Genomic DNA, 26,765 nt, shown 5'->3' with positions numbered 1-26,765 from the left:
CATGCATCACAGAGGGAAGATAAAGGAAGTTCCATCAGTACCTTATGTTCTTAAAGACAGGCCTGTAGCCAGGAAAATGGGAAAGTTGGGTAGAATATTTTAAGCTCAAGATTCAGTGTGAGACAGAAAGACAAATAAAAGATTGCATAATAAAGACCAAGAGCCAAGTCTAATTATCTATGTGCGTGTGCTCAGTCACTTAAGTCATGTCCAACTCTTTGCGATCCTATGGACTATAGCGAGCCAGACCCTTCTGTCCATGGAATTCTCCAGACAAGAATACTGAAGAGGGTTGTCATTACCTTCCCCAGGGGATCTTCCCAACCAAGCGATCGAACCCAAGTCTCCGAATTGCAGGTGATCTCTAACACTGAACCACCAGGGAAGCCCTTTATTGTCTATATGTTCTTGTAAAGTCACTAAGTCTCTGAAAGCTTCAGTTTCCTCACCTAAAGGATGAGATAATAAGCTTCAGATTACACAGTTTTTTTTTTTGTGAGGGTTAATTAAGATGATGTGTGTAAATGTGCTTTGTAAACTGGAAAGAGTGTGAGAAATCATAATGAAAAACAAATACCCTTTTGCAAATCCTCTGCTTTAGACCATCTGCAAAATTGCTCTTGGAACAAATATATTTCAACCTTGCTAGTCACAACTTCTTTGTTTTCAGGACCAACATGGATACACATACACAAAAAGAGGAGATAAAAAGGGAAGAAAGAAAAAAGAACTAACATTTGTGGAGCACCTACCGTGCACCAGGAATTGAGCCATGTGCTTTAACACACATTATGACTTAATGTATCTTGCCATGAAAACAGAGCCAAGGAAGTTAAATAGCTTGACAGTTTCTCATAGATGAAATTCAAAGAGAGTTGGAAGTAAGAAAGCTAAGATTGTCTCACTTCTTATTTTTTGTAAAAATTTTAAAGGTTAGTTTCAATTTATAATTATTATAAAATATTTGCTACATTCCTTGTGTTGTACAATACATCCTTGAGCCTATCTTACACTCAAGAGTTTATGCCTCCCACTACCCCTCCCCGATACTGTGCCTCTCCACAATGGCAACCACTCATTTGTTCTCTGTGAGTCTGCTCCTTTTATGTTATATTCACTAGTTGGTTGTGTTTCTTAGATTTCCCATATAAGTGATATTATACAGCATTTCAGAGAAGGCAATGGCACCCCACTCCAGTACTCTTGCTTGGAAAATCCCATGGATGGAGGAGCCTGGTAGGCTGCAGTCCATGGGGTCATGAAGAGTCGGACACGACTGAACGACTTCACTTTCACTTTTCACTTTCATGCACTGGAGAAGGAAACGGCAACCACTCCAGTGTTCTTGCCTGGAGAATCCCAGGGACAGAGGAGCCTGGTGGGCTGCTGTCTATGGGGTCGCACAGAGTCGGACATGGCTGAAGCGACTTAGCAGCAGCAGCAGCATACAGCATTTATCTTTCTTTCTCTGACTTATTTCACTTTACCATAATGCCCACCAAGTTCATCCATGTTGCTGTAAATGACAAAATTTCTGTCTTTTTATGGCTGAGTAGTATTCAATTGTGTATATATACTACATCTTCTTTGTCCATTTATTTGTTGATGAACACTTAGGTTCAGCCCATATCTTGGAAATTGTAAATAATGCTGCTATGAACAATAGAGTACCTGTGTACTTTTGAATTAGTGTTTTTGTCTTTTTTCAGATATTGCTAGGTCTTAAGGTAGTTCTGGGGCCTCCCTGATGGCTCAGATGGTAAAGAATCCACTTGTAGTGCAGGAGACCTGGGTTTGATTCCTGACTTGGGAAGATCCCCGGAGAAGAGAATGGCTACCCACTCCAGTATTCTTGCCTGGAGAATTCCATGGACAGAGAAGCCTGGTGGGCTACAGTCCATGGGGTCCCACAGACTCAGACATGACTGAGTGACTAACACTTTCACCTGGTAGTTATACTTTTAGTTTTTTGAGAAACCTCTATATTGTTTTCTACAGAGGCTACCCCAATATACACTACAAAGACACAATAATTAAGACAGTATTGTACTGGCACAAAAATAAATACACAGATCAACTGAACAGGATAGAGATCCCAGAAATAAACCCACCTACTTACAGTCAATTATTCTATGATAAAAGAGACAAGAATATACATTGGAGGAAAGACAGTCTCTTCAATAAGTGGTACTGGGAAAACTGGATAGCTGCATGTAAAAATAAAATTACAACATTTTCTAATACCATATGCAAAATAAACTGGATTAAAGATCTAAATATAAGACTGGATACTATAAAACTACTAGTGGACAACATAGGCAGAACACTCTTTGACATAAGTCCCAGTAATAATTTTTTTTTATTTGTCTCCAAAAGTAAAGGAAATAAAAATGAGTATAAACAAGTGGGACCTAATTAAATTTAAAAGCTTTTGCACAGTGAAGGAAACCACTGCAATGAAAAGACAGCACTGAATGGGAGAAAATATTTCCACATGATATGACCAATAAAGGATTAATGCCAACAGACTTTCCTTATGGTCCATTGGTTAAGAATTCACCTTCCAATGCAGGGGGTGTGGGTTCAATTCTTGGTTGGGGAGCTAAGATCCCACATGCCTCAGGGCCAAAAACCCAAAACATAAAACAGAAGCAACATGGTAATAAATTCAATAAAGTTTTTAAAAATGGTTCACACTTAAACATAGACAACAAAAACAGCTCATACAACTGAATATACAAAAAATAAATAAAAACAAAAAACACAAACAACCTGCTTTAAAAAATGGATTGAAATGCTGAATAGAAATTTTTCCAGAGAGGAAATGTGATGTCCAAGAGGTGTATGAAAAGATACACAATGTGGCTAATTATCAGGAAAATGCAAATCAAAGCCACACTCAGATATCACCTCACACCTGTCAGAATGGCTGACATCAAAAGAACACAAATAACAAATGCTGGCAAGGATATGGGGAAAAGAGAACATTTTTACACTGTCTCATTTTCTTTGATAATTGCTCACTTCACTAAGATGTTGCATTCCTAGGAACTATGCCCAAGAATAAACTAAGAACACTTAGAACCAGTATGACCCTGATGTGTGATGATCTAAGTGGCATGGTTGGGTCCTTGGTGCCTCACGTGTTGCTGAATACAATGTCTCAGACACAGTAGATTGTAAAGCACATATTTTTAAACGAATGAGAGATAGATGACAAATAAATCAACAAATTAATCAGAAATCCTTGAATTCCCAGAAATTCTTACATTTCCTGATTGTCAACCTCTTAAAGTATTTTGCCATGTGTAAAACATACTTTGGGTGTTTAACAAGTAATTTCTGAATAAATAAATGATGCTATTTCCTTTTGGATAAAAGATGAGGCTTCAACAGGAAATTTTATGAAGGAAAAAAAATCTTATTATGACCTTCAGAACTTGGTATCAATGACGTATCAGTAGAGCTGAACCTGAGAACATATGGGAAGGATGGAAAGAGAAAAGGACAGGCTTTTCAGTCAAAAGAAGTGAGTTGGAGGAAAACAAAAAAGGGAAAATGACAAGGATGAAAAGTCACAGCCAATACGGACAAATCTCACTGATTTTCCCAAAGTCTAGACAGCCAAGACTTAAACTGAAGAAAGTAGGGAAAATCACTAGATCATTAAGGTATGACCCAAATCAAATCCCTTACAATTATACGGTGGAAGTGAGAAATAGATTCAAGGGGTTAGATCTGAAAGATGGAGTGCCTGAATATCTATGGACGGAGGTTCATGACATTGTACAGGAGGCAGGATTCAAGACCATCCTCAAGAAAAAAGAAATTCAAAAAGGCAAAATGGCTGTCTGAGGAAGCCTTATAAATAGCTGTGAAAAGAAGAGAAGCAAAAAGCAAAGGAGAAAAGGAAAGATACACCCATTTGAATCCAGAGTTTCAAAGAATAGCAAAGAGAGAGAAGAAAGCCTTTCTCAGTCATCAGTGCAAAGAAATAGAGGAAAACAACAGATTGGGAAAGACTAGAGATCTCTTCAAGAAAATTAGAAATACAAAGGGAACATTTCATGCAAAGATGGGCACAATAAAGGACAGAAATGGTATGGACCTAACAGAAGCAGAAGATATTAAGAAGACGTGGCAAGAATACAGAGAAGAACTACACAAAACAGATCTCATGACCCAGATAACCACGATAGTATGATCACCCACCTAGAGCCAGACATTCTGGAATGTGAAGTTAAGTGGGCCTTAGGAAGCATCACTACGAACAAAGCTAGTGGAGGTGATGGATTTCCAGTTGAGCTATTTCAAATCCTAAAAGGTGATGCTGTAAAAGTGCTGCACTCCATATGCCAGAAAATTTGGGAGACTCAGCAGTGGCCACAGGACTGGAAAAGGACAGTTTTCATTCCAATCTCAAAGAAAGGCAATGCCAAAGAATGCTCAAACTACCACACAATTGCACTCATCTCACATGCTAGCAAAGTAATGCTCAAAATTCTCCAAGCAAGGATTCAATACTACGTGAACTATAAACTTCCAGATGTTCAAGTTGGATTTAGAAAAGGAACCAGAGATCAAATTGCCAACATCCTTTGGATCATCGAAAAAGTGAGACAGTTCCTGAAAAACATCTACATTTGCTTTATTGACTATGCCAAAGCCTTTAACTGTGTGGATCACAATAAACTGTGGAAAATTCTGCAAAAGATGGGAATACCAGACCACCAGACCTCCCTCTTGAGAAATCGGTATGCAGGTCAGGAAGCAACAGTTAGAACTGGACATGGAACAACAGACTGGTTCCAAATAGGAAAATGAGTACGTCAAGGCTGTATTTTGTCACTCTGTTTATTTAACTTCTATGCAGAATATATCATGAAAAATGCTGAGCTGTATGAAGCAAAAGCTGGAATCAAGGATAAATATCAATAACCTCAGATAAGCAGATGACACCACACTTATGGCAGAAAGGAGAGAACTAAAGAGCCTGTTGACAACAGTGAAAAAGGAAAGTGAAAAAGTTGTCTTAAAACTCAACATTCAGAAAACTAAGATCTTGGCATCTGGTCCCATTACTTAATGGCAAATAGACAGGGAAACAGTGGAAACAGTGGCTAACATTATTTTTCTGGGCTCCAAAATCACTGTAGATAGAGACTGCAGCCATGAAATTAAAAGACGCTTGCTCCTTGAAAGAAAAGTTATGATCAACCTAGACAGCATATTTAAAAGCAGAGACCTTACTTTGCCAACAAAGCTCCGTCTAGTCTAGGCTACCGTTTTTCCAGTAGTCATGTATGGATGTGAGAGTTGGATTATAAAGAAAGCTGAGAGCTGAAGAATTGATGCTTTTGAACTGTGGTGTTGGTGAAGACCTTGAGAGTCCCTTGGACTGAAAGGAGATCCAACCAGTCCATCCTAAAGGAAACCAGTTCAGTTCAGTTCATTTGCTCAGTCGTGTCCGACTCTTTACGACCCCATGAATCATAGCACGCCAGGCCTCCCTGTCCATCATCAACTCCCAGAGTTTACCCAAACTCATGTCCATCGAGTCAGTGATGCCATCCAGCCATCTCATCCTCTGTCGTACCCTTCTCCTCCTGCCCCTAATCCTTCCCAGCATCAGGGTCTTTTCCAATGAGTCACTCTTCACATGAGGTGGCCAAAGTATTGGAGTTTCAGCTTCAACATCAGTCCTTCCAATGAACACCCAGGTCTGATCTCCTTTAGGATGGACTGGTTGGATCTCCTTGCAGTCCAAGGGACTCTCAAGAAAAAAAAAAAAAAAGAGTCTTCTCCAACAGCACAGTTCAAAAGCATCAATTCTTCGGCGCTCAGCTTTCTTCACTGTCCAAGTCTCACATCCATACATGACTACTGGAAAAACCACAGCCTTGACCAGACGGACCTTTGTTGGCAAAGGTCTCTGCTTTTTAATATGCTATCTAGGTTGGTCATAACTTTCCTTCCAAGGAGTAAGCGTCTTTTAATTTCATGGCTACAATCACCATCTGCAGTGATTTTGGAGCCTAAAAAAATAAAGTCAGCCACTGTTTCCACTGTTTCCCCATCCATTTCCCATGAAGTGATGGGACCAGATGCCATGATCTTAGTTTTCTGAATGTTGAGCTTTAAGCCAACGTTTTCACTCTCCTCTTTCACTTTCATCAAGAGGCTTTTTAGCTCTTCTTCACTTTCTGCCATAAGGGTGGTGTCATCTGCATATCTGAAGTTATTGATATTTCTCCCGGCAATCTTGACTCCGGCTTGTGCTTCCTCCAGCCCAGCGTTTCTCATGGTGTTCTCTGCATATAAGGTAATTAAGCAGGGTGTCAATATACAGCCTTGAAGTACTCCTTTTCCTATTTGGAACCAGTCTACTGTTCCATATCCAGCGCAGCGGCTGCGAAGGACCGCAAAGAAGTGCAGCCGAGAGGAGCTACCCCACGCCCAAGGTCAGGGGTGGCGGCCAAGAGCGCCAAGCTGCGGTGGCGCAGGAGCGGCCAAGAGGAGCTATCCCACGTTCGAGGTCAGGGTCGGTGGTGGAGAGGAGCTACCCCACATCGGGGGTCAGGGGCGGCAGCCGAGATGAGCTATGCCATGTCCAAGGTGAGGGGCAGCGGCCGAGAGGAGCAACCCCACGTCCAAGGAGTGGCAGCTGTGTGGGCACAGGAGGGCCGAGAGGAGCTACTCCACGTTCAAGGTTAGGAGGGGCAACCGTGAGGAGATACCCCTCCTCCAAGGTAAGGAGCAGCAGCTGCGCTTTGCTGGAGCAGCCATGAAGAGATACCCCATGCCCAAGGTAAGAGAAACCCAAATAAGATGGTAGGTGTTGCGAGAGGGCAACAGAGGGCAGACATATTGAAACCATAATCACAGAAAACTAGCCAATCTGGTCACACGGACCACAGCCTTGTCTAACTCAGTGAAACTAAGCCATGCCATGTGGGGCCACCCAAAAGGGATGGGTCATGGTGGAGAGGTCTGACAGAATGTGGTCCACTGTGGAAGGGAATGGCAAACCACTTCAGCATTCTTGCCTTGAGAACCCCATGAACAGTATGAAAAGGCAAAATGATAGGATATTGAAAGAGGAACTCCCCAGGTTGGTAAGCACCCAATATGCTACTGGAGATCAGTGGAGAAATAACTCCAGAAAGAATGAAGGGATGGAGCCAAAGCAAAAACAATACCCAGTTGTGGATGTGACTGGTGATAGAAGCAAGGTCCGATGCTGTAAAGAGCAATATCGCATAGGAACCTGGAATGTTAGGTCCATGAATCAAGGCAAATTGGAAGTGGTCAAACAGGAGATGGCAAGAGTGAACGTCGACATTCTAGGAATCAGCAAACTAAAATGGACGGGAATGGGTGAATTTAAGTCAGATGACCATTATATCTACTACGGTGGGCAGGAATCCTTTAGAAGAAATGGAGTAGCCATCATGGTCAACAAAAGAGTCCGAAGTGCAGTACTTGGATGCAATCTCAAAAATGACAGAATGATCTAAAAAAGGAAATCAGTCTTGAATATTCACTGGAAGGACTGATGCTGAAGCTGAAACTCCAGTCCTTTGGCCACCTGACGTGAAGAGCTGACTCATTTGAAGAGACCCTGATGCTGGGAAAGATTGAGAGCAGGAGGAGAAGGGGATGACAGAGGATGAGATGGTTGGATGGCATCACCGACTCAATGGACATGGGTTTGGGTGGACTCTGGGAGTTGGTGATGGACAGGGAGGCCTGGCGTGAGGCGGTTCATGAGGTTCCAAAGAGTCAGACACGACTGAGCTACTGAACTGAACTGAACTGATGTTTAGAAAGGTAAGATTTTTCGTTATCTCAATATCAGAGATGAGGAAATTGATACTCAGAAAGTTTTAACTTAAAAATAATGCAAGGCCACATAGCTAAGTAAAGTATTTGAACTTCAAAATATTTTGCTTTTATACTATAACATACTGTCCCCAACATTTTTATTTCTAAAGAAAGAATACATTAATGATAAAATATGAGCTAGGGAATAAAACTACAGTTATTCACACTTATTAGGAATGACTTATTAATACTAGATTAACTATGGTGTGATGAGAAGGATGCATTTTATTCTTAAGCCCAAGGGAATTTTTAGTTTACTCTCTTCCTTTTCAAATTATTCCATCTCTCTGTGGTAACACTGGGGTTGTCAGAAGTTCCTTGTTTCCTTCCTAAGAAAATGTATCTGTACTCATTTAAAAATAAATTAGTGACTACATAGGACAAATCGTGTAGGTTAATACAGATTGCATTAACATTAGCGCGCCAATTTTCTCAAAGGATTTGTCAATCATGCCTGTTATAAAATCAGAATACACCAACTGGCCCTGTTTTCATTATACCATAAAATTTGGCACATCAAAATACACTCCCTTTATTCAATCTGAAGGAAGAATTTTAGGAAAACATTCCTTTCATTTGATTAGCTGTTGGAGGGCCTGCTATTAGAGCTTCTTTAGGCTGGTGATTGCTTTGGAGGGAGTATATGGAGACTCCTTCCTTCTTACACTGTGCTCCAATTAGTCACATCCCAGAGTCTTGATTATGCCCCTGAAATAAGACAGAAAAATCACATGCTCTTTCTCAAATATGTGCCCAACTTACGCTCAATTACCTTTAGAGAAATACAAAGAGAATCTTTACCTATTTTTCAGAAGTTTTAACCGAAAAAGATGTCACCATAAGCCTTGTACTTTTAAAATAGTAATACTCAACAGATTAATGAGTTCAACTCTTCTTAGAAGTGGTACCCCCTATACACCTGGTTTAAACATACCTAATCCTCTGGCATCATGCCACAGAGAATCTGGAAAATCTAGCCATAGAGGAAAAAGTCCATCTTAATTTATGAACACATTCCCATCAAACTCTCTCAACAAACCACTTTGTGTTACTTATAAGATTGTGTGTTCCTTGACACTCCTTATCCACTTTCCAATGTTTCCTAGCCATCCTCTTCAGACTGGAAACCTATTCAGTCCTCTTCCTCTGGCTCATTGCTCACAGCTACCTACTTTACCCTTGCTTTATTCATTCTCCTTTGATTTCAGCATCATCTTCACTTTGAGATGAACAGAAATCTCACTGCCAGTCCCACATATGAAAAAACTTTGAATAGATAAATAGTTCTTCATGTTCTATAAGCTTGTTCTGGAAATCTGAGGGAAAAAAGTGCCTTTCTCCTACATACAACCAGAAGCAAAACAGGCACTCTTAGTACTCCATGTATGTGTCCTAAGTCAAGAAACAGGGGAACAAATAGTATGGATAATATTTTCTCTGTTGTCAGCAATGGTTACAAAATTCAAGCTATGATAAAAGAAAAAAGAAATACATTCTCTGCCCCCAAACAGTTACAAATGTTAGGAAAATAACATAAGTCAAGTGTGATCAAAGATACTCAACACAAGTATCTGGCTAAATTTAGAAAATCAGTTAAATGTTCAAGAGTAAACAGTAGAGGAGACAGAAAAGGGGCAGTGGAATAAAGATTTATGGGACCACTGGTAAGTGCCAGGGATTACACTATGAATCTTATGCAGATTATTCCATTCAATTTTTATAATAGTCCTGAAAAGTTCAAAAAGTTTAAGTAACATCTAACCTTTATATGTAATTACAGTGTACCTAATGTTGTACTAAATGATTTATATGTGTTATATCTATCCTCATGATAGCTATATGAGATAGGTGCCGTTGTCGTCTTAGCCTTATGACAGAGGACGAGATGGTTGGATGGCATCACTGGCTCAGTGGACTTGAATTTGAGCAAGCTCCAGGCGATGGTGAAGGACAGGGAAGCCTGGTGTGCTGCAGTCCATGGGGTCACAAAGAGGCAGACACAACTGAGCAACTGAACAACAACATGGTTTAGAAAAGCAACTATCCTAATGAGGTAAGACAGCTAGTAATTCACACATGTAGGATTTGAACCCTGACACTCTAACTACCAAATGCATGGTCTTGACAATGTAATAAAAGGGTAGATTTAAACAATTAAATAACTACAAAGTCATCAGAAGTAATTGGAACTAAGGTTTTGAAATCACAGAAATTGGATTCTTTTTTTCTCTTTTTCTGACTGAAAGAATCTAAATTAAATGTCTCTAAACCTCAATACTAATTATGTTATTTTCAAAGATCTGCAGTACTAACATTTATTTGTTTGAATTTTTAATTTTTGTTACAAAATATTTAAGAATACTAAAACCCCAGATTCAATTTGTGTTAATATTTTGCCAGCTTCAGATCTTTAAAAAGAAATAAAAATATTAAAGTTTTTCTTGGAATCATCTCTTTAGAAAACCATCCTCCTCTTTTTCTATTTCTGAAATAACTGTTTTCTTGCAGTTGTTATAGATTGTTCATCTACACATTTTTGTACTTTTATCACATATGATTTTTGCATATTAATCTAGCATTCAGCAGCCTGTATAATTAGCTCTAATACTTAATCTGTAGATTTTCTATGGATTTTTCTCTTGAATTTCCTATGTATATAATAATATCAGCTGTAATTAACAAATTATATTGTTTTTGTTTTTGAAATAATTTCATTTCTTACTGCTGTTTCTTGTATTACATACACAGGTTAAAGCTTCAGATGTAATGTGGAATAGACATGTGGGTAGCAAGTGTTTCTACTTCTGCTTTTTAATTTAAGGAAAATGTTTCCAAGGCTTTGACAACAATTTTGGGTTTTAATAAATAACCTCTATCTAGTTAAAGAAACTCCCTTCAATTCCTTATTTTCTAGGAGATTTAATCATAAAAAGTCATTGTATTTTTTTTACATCTATTTTTTCATCACATAGGCTTTGCTACTTTAATCTGTTCATGTGTCTGCCAGGATCCTCTGTCCATGGGATTTTCCAGGCAAGAATACTGGCATGGGCTGCCATTTCCTTCTGAAGGGGACCTTTCTGACCCAGGGATTGAACCTGGGTCTCCCACATTGCAGGCAGATTCTTTACCAACTGAGCCACCAGGGAAGCCCCATGATAAATTAAACTAACAGTAATTAAAATATCCTTGAATTTGCTGATAAATCACACCTTTTAAAATTATTTTGTCTATACACTTGTGTATTTTTCTGTACATGATGGGTTTTATTTGTAAATATTTATTTTGGATTTTTGCATTAATATCTATAAAGGTTTTGGACTTTTGGCCTCATTTCTTTTCTGTAATATGAAAAATCCTGTGCAACAACTCTGCTTGAATCAACCAAATGTGGTATAGGTAGCTCCTTTTCAAACCCCATGGTTGGAATGGAAAAAGGAGAATTTCTAAAAAGAAGGGTTCTAGGAAGACAGTACTATAGCTGTACACTATATGTATCTTCCACGTTCATTCTAATATGCCATAACTAAAAAGAAAACATAACAAGCACAAATACCCAATTAAAGGAAAGAAAAGAGGATTTGTAGCTAAGCTTAACAACCTACTGCCTGTGTAATTTTGGATCAATTATTTCACCTCTTTGAGATTGTTTTTCCTCAGCTATAAGGAAGGAAAAGAAAATATCCTCCACAGAGGCAGGAAGAGTTGCATGAGCTTGACTATGAGCTACTTGAGGAGGCAGGCCATGTTCATATCCTAAGAATTCCGCACAAAGTAGAAGCTCACTGATAGCTGAATGGAAGACTCCTGGAATGTACAGCTTATTTAAGGCACCAAACTCTGTGCCTAATTCAGTCCTAGTTACATAATTTGTGCCTGATTATTATGTTCACACTCTCAAGGAGGCACTGCATTAGCTTTAAATGCTTTAAAAATCTCTACCACTTCAAAGGTTTTGTAGACCTTCCGGGAAGATAGAGCCATCCTAGTTGTAGCCAAAGCTTTGGAAATGTCTAGGTCTCTTTTCTAGCTCACTCATGCTAAATTACCAAATAGTATAAAAGGAAAGTATAAGAAAAGGGAGTTAGTTCTAAATTGACTATCTTTGTCCCCTCCTCCTCAAGAAAAAAAAAAAAAAAAGGGAGAGTTGGGGGGAAGAAAGACAGTAAGACACTAGAAAAGCTGCTCTGGCCTTGAAATGCCATATTTGACCTTAGTTCTGAAAACATAGAAGTTTCACCCATTTATCTTTTCCAGAAGGAATTATCATGATCCAAAATCAAGAGACTGTGAGCATGTATCTAGTAAAGGGCTAGATAGAAGCCAATGTTTAATGAAACACTGGTGAAAGTTTCCCAGAAAAGGCTGGCTTAGTCTAGTTAAATGAATTTTCCAGTGAAAGCAAATTTGCTACAACAGCAGCAGCTGCCATTTATTGAGCGCCTTCTAGATGGCAGAGTCAGGATTAAAATCCAGATCGGTCTAATGCCAAAGCTCATGCTCTTTCCAATATGCAACATTGCTTTCTAATTAAAACAGCTCTGAAACTGACTAAAGGACCTTCCTGCAATTGCATCTGTTCTCATTTTACCATATGTAAGCTTAGTCACTACATTGACAGAACTGTCAGACTTCAAAATTCCATCACTGTATGAGTGACTCTAAGTTGATTCTAGAAGTTTCCCAAAGTAAGCTATTGTTGCTGTTCAGTAGCTCAGTTGTGCCCTACTCCTTGAAACCCCATGGACTTCAGCATGCCAGGCTTTGCTGTCCTTTACCATCTCCTGGAGTTTGCTCAAACTCCTGTCCTTTGAGTCAATGATATCATCCAAATATCTCATCCAATGTCATCCCCTTCTCCTCCTGTCCTTGATCTTTCCCAGCATTGGGTCTTTTCCAGGGAGTCAGCTCTTCACATCAGGTGGCCAAAGGATTGGAGCTTCACCTTCAGCATCAGCCCTTCCAGTGAATATTCAGGACTGATTTCCTTTAGGATTGACTGGCTGGATCTCCTTGCTATTCAAAGGGACTCTCAGGAGTCTTCTCCAGAACTACAGTTCAAAGGCATCAGTTCTTCAGCACTCAACCTTTTTTATTGTCCAGCTCTCATATCCATACATGACTACTGAAAAAACCATAACTTTGACTATGAGGACATTTGTTGGCAAAGTAATATCTCTGCTTTTTAATACACTGTCTAGGTTTGCAGTAGTTTTTCTTCCAAGGAGTAAGCGTCTTTTAATTTCATGGCTGCAGTCACCATCTGCAGTGATTTTGGAGCCCAAGGAAATAAAGTTTGTCACTGTTTCCATTGTTTCCCCATCTATTTGATGTGAAGTGATGGGACCAGATGCCATGATCTTAGTTTTCTGAATGTTTAATTTTAAGCCAACTTTTTCACTCTTCTCTTTCACCTTCATCAAGAGGCCCTTTAGTTCCTCTTTGCTTTTTGCCATAAGGGTGGTGTCATCTGTACATCTGAAGTTATTGATATTTCTCCTGGCATCTTGTTTCCAGCTTGTGCTTCATCCAGCCTATCATTTCGCATGATGTACTCTACATATAAGTTAAATAAACAGGGTGACAATATACAGCCTTGATGTACTCGTGTCCCAATTTGAAACCAGTCTGTCGTTCCAAGTTCGGTTCTAACTGTTGCTTCTTAACCTTGACCTCCAGGTTTCACAGGAGGCAAGAAAGGCGGTCTGGTGTTACCAGATCTTTAAGAATTTTCCAGTTTGTTGTGATCCACATAGTCAAAGACTTTAGCATAGTCAATGAAATAATTTTTTTTCTGGAATCCTTTTGCTTTTTATATGATCCAATGGATGTTAGCAATTTGATCTCTGGTTCCTCTGCCTTTTCTAAATCCAGAATGTACATCTGGAAGTTCTCGGTAAGTTTAGCTGTTAAATCAGGCCTACAACTCTCATTGGATTTAGCAGCTATCTATCTCTATTTCCAATTAACTATAAATGAACTATAGAAGGAGAAGGCAATGGCACCCCACTCCAGTACTCTTGCCTGGAAAATCCCATGGATGGAGGACCCTGGTAGGCTGCAGTCCATGGGGTCGCTAAGAGTCGGACATGACTGAGCGACTTCACTTTCACTTTTCACTTTCATGCATTGGAGAAGGAAATGGCAACCCACTCCAGTGTTCTTGCCTAGAGAATACCAGGGACGGGGGAGCCTCGTGGGCTGCCGTCTTTGGGGTCACACAGAGTCGGATACGACTGATGCGACTTAGCAGCAGCAGAACTATGGAAATACACTGCAGAACTCCAGTACCACATAAGCTTAGAAGAGCATACTAATATTTATTGAGCACTTACAAGTATCAGACTTTATACTGAGCACTGTACATATATTTAATGCTCAACACAATTTTCTGAAGTAGTTATTATTATCACCATTTTCTAGAAGTAATCAAGGCTCCAAAAAATGAACATACAACTTATAAGTGTGAAAAGCAGGATTAGCTACTGGTTTATTATGCCTCTTGAATCCAAGCTTGTCCCTTACTTCTTGCAGAGGAAGATTTGAGTGTCAATCAAAAAGGGGGTAATGGAGTAGATAGTTAGAGAAGGTAGGGACCTATAAGGAGAAGGAAAGGATAAAGTTCCTGAGAAGCTGCATTAGTCATTGGAATTAACAGGTATGAGCAAACAGCTTTCTCTTTAGAAAAATATTAAAATTAAATTAAAAAGGTGATCCATGTTCAAATACTGATTATCTGCAAAATGTTTTTCACACGCCCTTTTTCCGTGCACTAAGACTCTGACACTATACAATCCCAGATCCTCAGTAAAAGAAGCATCCCTCCAATTATTCAAATCCTCTTAAAGAGATTTGCCTGGGAAATTTTACATTAAAGAGAAATCAATGAGGGATGTAATTCTAGAAATGAGGCAAAGATAGCAACTTCGTTTTTAGAATATCAGCAGGAAGATCTCAAGAACAAAAGAAAGTTAAAAAGAACTAATCAGAACCACAACCACATAAGAGAAACATTTATTTTTATTACACAGAATTGAGACCAAAAATATTGGCAAGGAGGAGACAATCACAACTGAGCACATAAAGCTGGGGGGGTCTGTAGGTCAGGAAGAAGAGCGAGTCATGGAGAAGACAGATACATCCAGTTTAGTGCTATATAACCAATTTGTACCTTGTGAACTTTGAGCTTAGCTACCTCGATCTCTACTAGTCAGAATACTGATCCAGAGGTCCAGGGTAGAACACTTGTCTCTGACTTGCTATATTTAGAGAACTGCCTAGCATGTTGGGAAGAACGTGTTATGGGAAAAAATGAACCCATGAGCCCAGGAATAGCCTCTTTTCCCTTCTCTGTTTCTGCCAGCAAATGAACAGACTGCTCCTGCTCAATGATTTTGGCAAGATATGAAGGTTATTTTATTGAGCATATATTAGTCAGTATCACTCTGAAAAAAGATGTTGATAATAATTTTTTTAAGAGCTGAAGATGACACCAGCAAGAATGGTATATGTCTCTTGGGATTCTATTAATAAATTTCCTTTGAAAATTTAGTTTTATGTAGCCTATGTATTTTTTTGCAATCATTTTCTTCCTATTCATTCATTTAACATGTTTGTTTTTGGTGTTAATGTTGTTGTTGTTGTTCAGTCGCTAAGTTATGCCAGACTCTTTGTGACCCCATGGACAGCAGCTGATGGCCTAGTGTGTGGTATGGAGGCACTAGGGTACAATGTGAGGAAAAAACATGGTCCTTGACCTTGTGGAGCACACAGTTTAATATATAGAGAGAAATAACCATGTAATCACACTAATATAAATGACAATATGCTTTTAAAAGAGTACAGGATGATTTGAGAGCATAAAATAATGGGATAATTTAGAATGTGGAACAAGGTCTCTCTCAGAAAGCACCATTCCACTGAGACCTGAAAGTTAACTGGGAACAACAGACAAAGGTATGTTTATAAGGGTGGTAAGAAAGCTTTCCAGCGTGCACAAAATCCCTGAGTCAAGAGGTGGCATGGGACATTGAGAATGTAAGAGGGCTAGGGTAACTGGGACACAGAAAATAAGCAGATGGGTGTAAGAGAAAACTGAAATGGCAGCAGGAGCCTCTTATAAAATCCTGTAGACAAACAGTATGTTTCCAAAATCTTAGTCACGAGGTTCTAGCTTCATGAATTTTTTCTTATTGAGGTATAACAGTCATATAGTATTATATTAGTTTAAAGTGTACAATATAACAATATATCAAGAACTCACACAATTCAATATATATATATTTTTTAAAAAGGCTTTCAAACATGGGGTTTGAAAACAAGTAATAACATTTCTCTGACGGCAGCAAGGTCAGAGGGAGGGGCTAGGAAGTTGAAGATGAGACTGGGAAACAGGGTTGCCAGTCTAGCTCTGCCCCCCTCCATCCAGGGCTTACTGACTCCTAACTTCAGTTCTTAAAAGAAAGTTTAGGGTATATTTTAAATAAGGGAGTACATTTTCTCATAGCCCTAATAAAAAACTTAACAAAATAAAATTCACAGAAGCCCACATTGAAATCTAAATTTAAACTACCAGTGCAGAGAGAAACAGAGCCTATGAGCTATCGCTTTTGACTCTGCGGACCTATTCCTGGTTTCATCATTAACATGGTGAATACCCTTGCTTTGAGATTTTTAGTACAATTTTAATACACTTTAATTGTCATTTCTGTGGCATGATTGTCTTATTAAAATATAATTTTCTAAGAGTTAAATTTATTTACTTAATTAGAATTCTATTCTCTCCTCAATATGCACATTCTCAAAAGTCAACTCACATCTGTGAATGGGGGCGGGGTGTAATAGACCCTTTAGCATAATAACATCTAATTACAGGATTGCATTAGTGCAGTCAATACCTGTAATCACATAATATTAGATCTAGCACCAAGAAATCCTGTGCTGATCTCTCAAAACTAAAGACTTTAAAGCATGAATGTCAGGACAGACCATAGTTGCCTTTGCCCCATTTGTAGGATCTTTGCTTTCAAAAGGAAGAAAAAAAAGAGGTTTGAAGGTCCTGATGCCATTATATTGATTAGTGATAAATTATAAAGAGTCCCAGAAACAGCAATAATTACAACAGTAATGACAATAATGTACGATAGAGGGTTTAATGGTTTTCAAATGTTTTTCATATAAACTTTCTCCTTTGATCTTCACAATGACAAAAGCAGGGCAGGAATTATTAGTTCAACTTTATGAATAGAGAAATTAAGGTAAAAAATGTTCACATTTGGTATAATATCTGGGAATTTGCAGAAGGAATCAAAAGACAAAACTGAGAAGGGTGCTTTTCCTTGTATTTCCTATGAGGAAAATACTGTAAGATTTTGGGAGGCCACTAAAACTCTCTAGCCTCAATTTCTTCATCTGTAAGATGGTCTAGATTATAGGATATAAGGATAGAAGGAGAGAATAAGACATTAGGTTCGCTGCAGGGAGGAATTAGCAGGGGTAAAACAGGGCCTGAGCCTCCCACAGACATTTGTACACAGGGCTAAGATCGTCACCAGTCCCAAACTCGGGAGGTGAAAACTCTGTTCCACTTACACCCTTTATAAATGCATCAGGAAGAAGGCAGCATGGCAGAGCAGTGCCATGGTTTGATATTGATATAGGCATCAGTATCAAACCAAACCCAATTCTAAGAGATCTCAGTTCTGCTACTTAGGAGTCATTGACATCGGTGTTTTACCTCTGTTTCCTTATCTAAAAATTAGGGATAATAATGCATCTCTGCCAGGATTATGATTAAGAAAAAATAAGTTAATATGTGCAGTATCTATTACAATGGATGATAAACTTTTCTGCAAAGGGCCAGATCATTTCAGTTCAGTTCAGTCGTTCAGTCATGTCCAACTCCTTGCGACCCCATGGACTGCAGCACGCCAGGCCTCCCTGTCCATCACCAACTCCCAGAGTATACTCAGACTCATGTCCATTGAGTCTGATGCCATCCAACCATCTCATCCTCTGTCGTCCCCTTCTCCTCACTCCTTCACTCTTTCCCAGCATCAGCGTCTTTTCCAATGAGTCAGCTCTTCACATCAGGTGGCCAAAGGATTGGAGTTGCAGCTTTAGCATCAGTCCCTCCAATGAGTATTCAGGACCGATTTTCTTCAGGATGGACTGGTTGGGTCTCCTTGCAGCCCAAGGGACTCTCAAGAGTCTTCTCCAACACCACAATTCAAAAGCATCAATTCTTCAGCACTCAGCTTTCTTTATGGTCCAAGTCTCACATCCATACATGATCACTGGAAAAACCATAGCCTTGACTAGACGGACTTTTGTTGGCAAAGTAATGCCTCTGCTTTTTAATATGCTGTCTAGGTTGGTCATAACTTTTCTTCCAAGGAGTAAGTGTCTTTTAATTTCATGGCTACAATCACTATCTGCAGTGATTTTGGATCCCCAAATGAAAAAGTCTGCCACTGTTTCCACTGTTTCCCCATCTATTTGCCATGAAGTGATGGGACTGGATGCCATGATCTTAGTTTTCTGAATGTTGAGCTTTAAGCCAACTTTTTCACTCTCCACTTTCACTTTCATCAAGAAGCTCTTTAGTTCTTCTTCACTTTCTGCCATAAGGGTGGTGTCATCTGCATATCTGAGGTTATTGATATTTCTCCCAGATATATATTTCTCAGCCAGATAGCAGAAGCAAAAACCAAGTACACTATATTGGAATTTATGTAACAAGAGCAAAAGATTCCTACAAAAATTTTTATTGATGAAATATAAAATATAATAATAATAAACTGAAGTTTTTTGGTAATGCATGTTTAGTAAGGAATAGACTAGAATTTTCTGGGGGGAATAATATTTCTCTACTTTCAGGTGCAATACCAGTGTCGCCTATCATCAAATCAATTGCAAATGTTCATCTGTAAAAACCATTTTTTATTCAAGAACTATATAAAATCAAATAAGATGGACTTGACCTGCTGAAAGTGTATGAAAGTTCTATTATTCTACAACTTCACTAACATTTATTGATTTCAGTTTTTTTTATTCTGGTGAGTGTGTGAAGCTGTTGCCTTTTCAATCACTTCTGCCACAAGACTCAAAGAAAAATTTCCCTTAACCTAGAGCTAAAAGCTGAAGAAATTTCAGCAAAGAACTTGGGTACTTCTGAGTACTAATTAGTACTAAAAAATTGGATACTATTTTTTTCTGAGAAAAAATCACCTGTAAATAGTTTAAAGTTTTTGCTTTATTTTTTCTTAAAAGGAGTACTTTATTATTAGGTAAATATTTAAGAGCTTAATTCTCATGACTAGTAATGACTTTAAGAATAACCATAAGATAATCTATAAGATGGAGAAGGCAATGGCACCCTACTCCAGTACTCTTGCCTGGAAAATCCCATGGATGGAGGAGCCTGGTGGGCTGCAGTCCATGGGGTCACTGAGTCGGACATGACTGAGCGACTTCACTTTCACTTTCATGCATGAGAGAAGGAAATGGCAACCCACTCCAGTGTTCTTGCCTGGAGAATCCCAGGGATGGGAGAGCCTGGTGGGCTGCCGTTTATGGGGTCACACAGAGTCAGACACAACTGAAGCGACTTAGCAGCAGCAGCAGCAATCTATAAGCATTCAAAATTCTATTACTTTACCTGCTCATGCCAACAACCCAAGAGCCAAGAGATATGGGTTTCAGAATGGCTCTGCCACTAAACAGCAGTTGTTCTTAAATAAGTCATTTTTCTTCTTGGCTTTGATTCAATAATATATCAAATAGCAATGATAATCACCTTGCAATCTCATATAGTTCTTTATTCAATCAACAAGTATTTTCTGAATACCTATTATGTGTAGGCTCTGGGGATACAGGGGTGAGCAAACACAGACAATGCCTCCACCCTTATGGAGGCAGTATATACTCTTATACTGTAAAGATGATTCAAAGTTACACAAATAAGCACAAAATGGAAAATTAAGTTGTGAGCATCAAAATCGCAGAATCATAACTTCAGAATTAAGAGAGATCTTAGGGATTGTCTGATATAATTTTCCCAATCTCTTCTACAAAGATACACAAAATATTAAAGGATGTTTTCTGAAAAGTTAGAAGTTCCAGATAAATGAGATGTGATAATATTGCTGCTGCTAAGTCGCTTCAATCGTGTCCGACTCTGTGCGACCCCATAGACAGCAGCCCACCAGGCTCCCCCGTCCCTGGGATTCTCTAGGCAAGAACACTGGAGTGGGTTTCCATTTCCTTCTCCAATGCATGAAAGTGAAAAGTGAAAGTGAAGACGCTCAGTTGTGTCTGACTCTTAGCGACCCCGTGGACTGCAGCCCACCAGGCTCCTCCATCCATGGGAATTTCCAGGCAAGAGTACTGGAGTGGGGTGCCATTGCCTTCTCTGATAATATTAGTGTTGTGAAATTTCAGAAAGATAACTAGATATATTTCTGCTCCAACATTTACAATTAGAAACTAAGCATAAGTTTGGCTTACCATCATTGACCTCTAGTGTGGTTCACAGTAGAAAAATTAATAGTGATATCTCTTTAATCACAACAAAGTAGGCTCTTTTTGTGAAGGTGGTAGGATAAGGGCTTTTAAGTAGAGGTCCAGAGGTTCAGAAGGAAAATACACTTTATCTTATCCTTAAAGCAACTATGTGATGTAGGCTAACCAAGGATCTTTCATGTGTGTCCAGTCACTCAGTCATATCCAACTCTTTGTGACCCCAAGGACTGTAGCCCACTAGGCTCCTCTGTCCACGGGATTCTCCAGGCAAGAATACTGGAGTGGGTTGCCATTTCCTCCTGCAGGGATCTTCCCAACCCAGGGATCAAACCCGTGTCTCTTGCATCTCTTGCACTGGCAGGCAGATTCTTTACCACTGCCCCACCTGGGAGGAACCAGGAATAACCATCCTCATTTTATAAATGGGAAAAGAAAAGCCTAAAGAAGATAAATGACTTATTCAATATCACACAAACAGCAATCACACCACAAACTCTGGCATGTGGCATAACTGGAAAATGAAGCCATATCTTCAAAGTTCAAGACTAGTATACTCTCTACGAGAAAACTGAATATACCATAATACCCCAGAAAGATGATTTCTCTTCCCATATCAAAATTAGTGATGCTTTGCTTTTACTATTATTTCTGAAATTTATGCATTGGGATGGCCCCTGAATCAAGTGTCAGTGAACTCAACTGGAAGAGCCTTTCCTTAGGGTTCAAATAATCTGCTCCGTTAGTTCAATGATCAAGTTTCTAATCTCTTACCATTTGGCATTTAAGTCTTCTCCTATGTACCAACATGGATTAAATCTAAAGGGAAATGATATTATTCTTTCATGTGAACCAGCTCTTTATATTAAGGTGTAATTTAATGATTACTCTTTAATCGTTAAAAAACAATGATTTAAGTATTATGTGGAGGAAGAAAAAAAAGAAGATAGGTTCTAACTTTTTTAGCTACAAAATAATGCACTAACTCCAACTAGGCATGCATGTTTGCATCAGACAGGCCAGAGTTAGTATCCTGATTTTTGTCACTGTGTGAATTAAAACAACTTACTGTACCCTTCTAAACTTAAGTTTCTTTATCTCTAAAAATGGGGATGAAGTGATAGTGATAGTCGCTCAGTCGTGTCTGACTCTTTGAGACCCTACAGACTGTAGCCCCCTGGCTTCTCTGTCCATGGAATTATTCAGGAAAGAATACTGGGGTGGGTAGCCATTCGCTTCTCCAGTCATTTCCTTCCTGACCCAAGTATCGAACTCAGGTCTCCCGCATTGCAGGCAGAATCTTTACCATCTGAGCCACCAGTGAAGCCCCAAAAGGGGATAATAACACCTATATCACAGGATTCAGAAGGAGAATTAAATAGCAAAATGTAAGTGAAGTTCTAGTACGCAGCAGGTCTTCACCAAATTATAGCCATTAGATCAACAGGAAAATATACAGGTCTACTTAAGATAGTCACACTGATAAATTCTTTCTCTTTCATTCAAATTAAAGAGCATTAATAAATATCTCCATTTGGATAGTATCTTACAACTCTTCTTATCTATTCTCTTATTTGATTTTCACAACAATACTTTGAGAACTGTATTATTATTCGCATTTGACAATTTAAAAAGCTGAGGGCTCAGGGAAGGTCGAAGACTTTCTCGAGATCACCGTATTTGTCAGGAAAGAACAGGCTAATACTAAAGAACAACACCCCAAATATCAGTGTTCTAACATAGAGACGTTAGTTCTTGCCCTATAAAATTATTTATAGGTCTCAGGGCACCCAGTGGGTAACTCCTGTGTTACCAAAGGGGAGGAAAGAGCTGGAAGGTCATGCAGGAGATTTTCCCTTACTCTGCCTGGATGCGACACATATCACCTCCCTCATCCCCATCCACTGAGCAGAACTAGTCTTATAATTCCATCAACTGCAAGAGAGTTGGGTAATATTTTATTCCAAGGTCCCAGGGAGGAGAGAAGAACCAGATTCAAGAGCACTGAAAAAGTCGACTACAAAAGTCACAATGATAGGAAACAGTGAAGCTGGTGTTTGAACTCAATGTTTCTACTCTATTTTCAATATAACTTTCTTCTCTACCAAAGTTTTTCACATTGTGAGAGAGGTCTGTTATTTCACAAAGAGACAAAAGTAAAAGAAAAATAAACTTTTAAAGTTGTTGTGGTTTACTCTATACTTCTCCACACTGCTTTTTAAGTAGTTATCAATTCTGTTTCCCTGTTTTGGTCAGTTTGGATTAAAAAGTCAACACCCTGCTACTGAGATACATTGGTGATAGCTTTGAGGAAAACAGGCAGCTCACACAAAGTATGGCATACCTTCAGTAAAACAAACCAACAGAAATTAACGTAGTTTCAGAGCTTGTATATCTACTAATTAACTGTGAATATCTCCCATTTTTACAACTTTTCCTGGGTGTACAGCAAGAACTGTCTCAGAAACATTTGTTTTGTTAAAGGTATATCAATTCAAGTTTCTTTATGATGCTTGATTTACATTTTTTTCTTAATGTTCAAGTGTCATTATAAATGCATGTTTCAATTGCTTTTCAACTATTCATGCCATCCTGTGTCAATTGTCTACTTGACTGATACATTCGTCATAACAAACATACTTTGAGCACTTATCACATACTGTGGAGGGCCTAAGCAGAGTTGTTACATAGTTATTCAGGATGTGTCTTACACAAAGACTTTCTGTTATGGGCTAAGGCTGGCCTAAGGAAAAGGGTGTGTTTTTTCTGACTCATATAAAGTTTAATTAGGAGCTAATTGATGCTGGGGTACTGAAATGGATGACAGCTTCTTTATCTCCAAGAATCTCAAAATCTAATGGGGAAGATATACAAATAAACATGGAATTATACTACAAGATCAGAAATGTTATGATAAAGAAAAGTCCTAAGGTGCTATGAGAACACAGAAGAGGAGCTACTAACTTAGCTTAGAAGTCAAGGGAAGTTCTTTAAAGAAAGTGACAATTAAAATGAGCTCTCAAGTGAGCAAGTGTTAAAGAAATGTTTTTAGGTAAAGATGGGAAGTGGTACCTCCCATAGAAAGGGAACAATTTTGGAGAAAGAACAGAAGAAAGAAATATTTCATATGAGAGAAAACTACAAGCATTGCTGTTGGAAAGACTTTGCGTTTAGGACCTAGGCAACGAGGTGAGAGAGGAAAGGAAGAAATCAGGCACAGTTATTGAAGGTACTGTCAAACTAAGGGGCTTATTTTATTATATAAAGTAAGAAATAGGGAGTCATTGAAGGAGGTAACGCAGAAAGGGATATGTGATTAGATTTGCATTTCATGAAGATCCTTCTGACATGGGGATGAAGAAGTGCTATGTCTAGGACTTTCATATAACACCATTAGAGGTATTTCAAAGAATAATTTGCTAAGTAATCCAATCTGGATCTTCAAATTGGAGACAGAAAAAATAATAGCCTTAGAAATGTACATATGATTCTCACTCTGCTAGGCACAGATGCCATGTAGACAGACAGTCCTATCATTGATGCAGATCTCTCTTCTGGATGACTTTATAAAGCTCAAGCTTGTTTCATATAATAAAAGTGATAATCGAAACATAAATTTTAATATAATAGGTCATATTTCAACAGATTCCAGTTACATTACTCCTGCACAAGGCATTATTTATTACAACGCATGTACACCTAATCTTGATGTTGTGAAGGTGACCCAGGCGTGCTGGTGGGGAAGGGAACTGAGCTAGTGAAAGCATTTTCACATTACTTCAAGGGTGTATTACAAGCTTGGCTCCGCATGAAGGGCAATATGCACTGTGAAGAAACACTAGACTAAATCGAGGACAGTAAGAGCATTGATCTAATATACCAGTACCAAGACCCAAATTCCACTCTCAAAGGAAAACATACCCAAAGAGGGGAAAATAATATTAATTCTAAAATTCTAGAGTTTGAGGCAAAATATATATATATATATATATATATATATATATATAATCAGTAGGCTGGAAATGGACATCCCTCCAGGCAATAGTAGCATAGCCACAACACACGATACTTAGAATTCTGCTGAATTTTCAGTTGACACCAAAATGTCTCACTCTTTTCTTCCTCATGCAGATTTTTGCAGAAAGGATCAAGAGTTCAGTGACAGGAGAATGGCAGCCAAAGGAAAATGAGAGTCATTCATTCAATACATATTTATAAAAAAGAAAAGTGAACGTGTTAGTCACTTAGTCATGTCCGACTCTGCTACCCCATGGACTGTAGCCCACCCGACTTCTCTGTCTGGGGATTTCTCCAGACAAGAATACTGGAGTGGGTAGCCATTCCCTTCTCAATCGGATCTTCCCAACCCAGGGATTGAACCTGAGTCTCCTGCATTGCAGGAGGATGCTTTACTGTCTGAGACCACAGCGAAGCCCATATTTATAAAGTTCTTCTTATAAGGCTTCTCTGGTGGCTCAGAGTGTAAAGCGTCTGCCCGCAATGTGGGAGACCAGGGTTCGATCCCTGGGTCAGGAAGCGCCCCTTGAGAAGAAAATGGCACCCCACTCCAGTATTCTTGCCTGGAAAATCCCATGGACAGAGGAGCCTGGTAGGCTACAGTCCATGGGGTCGCAAAGAGTCGAACACGAATGAGCGACTTCACTTTCACTTGCACTTTCTTTCACTTTCTTATAAGCCAGTCACTGTGCTAGGAGCTTTCTCAAGTATTGTCTCACTTAATAGAATGAAGTATTACTACTCCCTATTTTTCAGATAAAGAAACTGAGGCAAGTAGAGTTCAAGACTTGATAGAAAGCCCACATTCAGTTTCTCCTTAAGCACAAACTATTCCTTTATGAAAAGTGACACTCAGATTAAACAGAGGTAAACAATAAAACAAGCAAACAGTTAAAAAATGACTTTTTGAAGCATTTAAACAATAAAGATATACAGACTATTTTAAAAGGCAAAAATATGCGAGGCAGAATAAGAGACACAGATGCATAGAACAATTTTATGGACTCTGAGGGAGAAGGTGAGGGTGGGACGTTCTGGGAGAATAGCATTGAAACATGTATATTATCATATGTGAAACAGAACACCATTCCATGTTCGATGCATGAGACAAGGGCTCAGGGCCGGGGCAATGGGATGACCCAGAGGGATGGGATGGGGAGGGAGGTGGGTGGGGGGTCCAGGAAGGGGAACACATGTAAACCCATGGCTGATTCATGTCAATGTATGGCAAAAACTATTACAATATTGTAAAGTAATTAGCCCCCAACTAAAATAAATAATTATAAAAAAAAATAAAATAAAAGGCAAAAATACCATGGAAATTTGTCATTACCTTTCTTATCAACCTAATGTTAAATCAGACAATTATTTTAATACTTTGTGAACCCTGTTCCTTCCTAAGTGATTTGCCTATTTTGCTCTTGTATACCGAATCATATTATATGTTTGTTCATTCATTCATTTCATTTCAGATATCTACCTGGTGCCTATCATAAGCTAAGCTCAGGGCTATGGACAGAAGTACAATGGGACATTCTTTAACTCTCAAGAGACTCATGGTTTGCAAGGGCAGCCAGGCAACCAAACAGAGATACAGCACACAAAATGAGAGGTGCTATGACTTAAGGATGTTCAGAGGGGCTGTGTAGCACAGTCAGGTTATATGCATTCAGTCTGGAGGCTGATTCATATGACAAAAATTCAGGATTTTCCTATCTATAAAAAATTCTGATACCCAGCACATTTTTCAAACATAATCCAGTTCATCTTTCCATGGGTAGCTTCTTTTCATGACCTATGATTCCATGATCCGAAACTTTCATCATTCACACAACTAGTATTTAATAAGTAGCCACACACTGTGCTAGGTATTGAGGAACAAAGCTAAATAAGACAGAAATGGCCCCTGCCCTCATGAGTTTGTAATCTGACCCCCCCCGAAAATATCTGTGATAACCTTTGAAAATATTGGTAAGTTGTGTCACTCAACATGTTAGCAACTTTACTTTTGTACACTCTTGCTGTGTAACTCTGAACAAGTCAGTTTCACTAGTCCATGATTTTCTTATCTGTGAAATAAACATAATATTTGCCTTCTTCATTTCACAGCATTATTTTAAAATTTTATTTATTTATTTTTGTCTCTGCTGGGTCTTTGTCACTGCACTGGCTTTTCTCTAGTTGCAGCAAGCAGGGACTACTCTCCAGTTCTGGTGCTTGGGCTTCTCATTGCCATAATTTCTCTTGTTGCAGAGAACTGGCTCGAGGGCACACGGGCTTCAGTAGCTGCAGTGTGTGGCTCAGTAGTTGTGGCTCCTGGGCTCTAGAGCTCAGGCTCAATAGTG

At 39.0% G+C, this 26,765-nt stretch overlaps 1 protein-coding gene and 1 long non-coding RNA gene across 11 annotated transcripts in view; one reads left to right on the top strand and one right to left on the bottom strand.

Annotated features, from left to right (window-relative positions):
• Positions 1 to 698, top strand: part of LOC145504411 (uncharacterized) — a 30,144-nt gene extending 29,446 nt beyond the window's left edge. Inside the window, exon 8 of the long non-coding RNA XR_014052192.1 lies at positions 671 to 698. This is a non-coding gene — a long non-coding RNA (uncharacterized LOC145504411). The remainder of the gene's footprint in view (positions 1 to 670) is intronic.
• The window catches only part of LOC145504408 (BEN domain-containing protein 5), a 1,377,102-nt gene that overhangs the window by 1,005,973 nt on the left and 344,364 nt on the right, over positions 1 to 26,765 (bottom strand). The window lies entirely within an intron of this gene.

This window comes from Giraffa tippelskirchi, chromosome 5 (assembly GCF_054371585.1).
Source record: "Giraffa tippelskirchi isolate mGirTip1 chromosome 5, T2T-mGirTip1v1.2.pri, whole genome shotgun sequence".
Taxonomy (NCBI): Eukaryota; Metazoa; Chordata; class Mammalia; order Artiodactyla; family Giraffidae; genus Giraffa; species Giraffa tippelskirchi.
The sequence above is the reverse complement of the archived record's forward strand: the minus strand, read 5'-3'. Positions and strand labels throughout refer to the sequence as shown.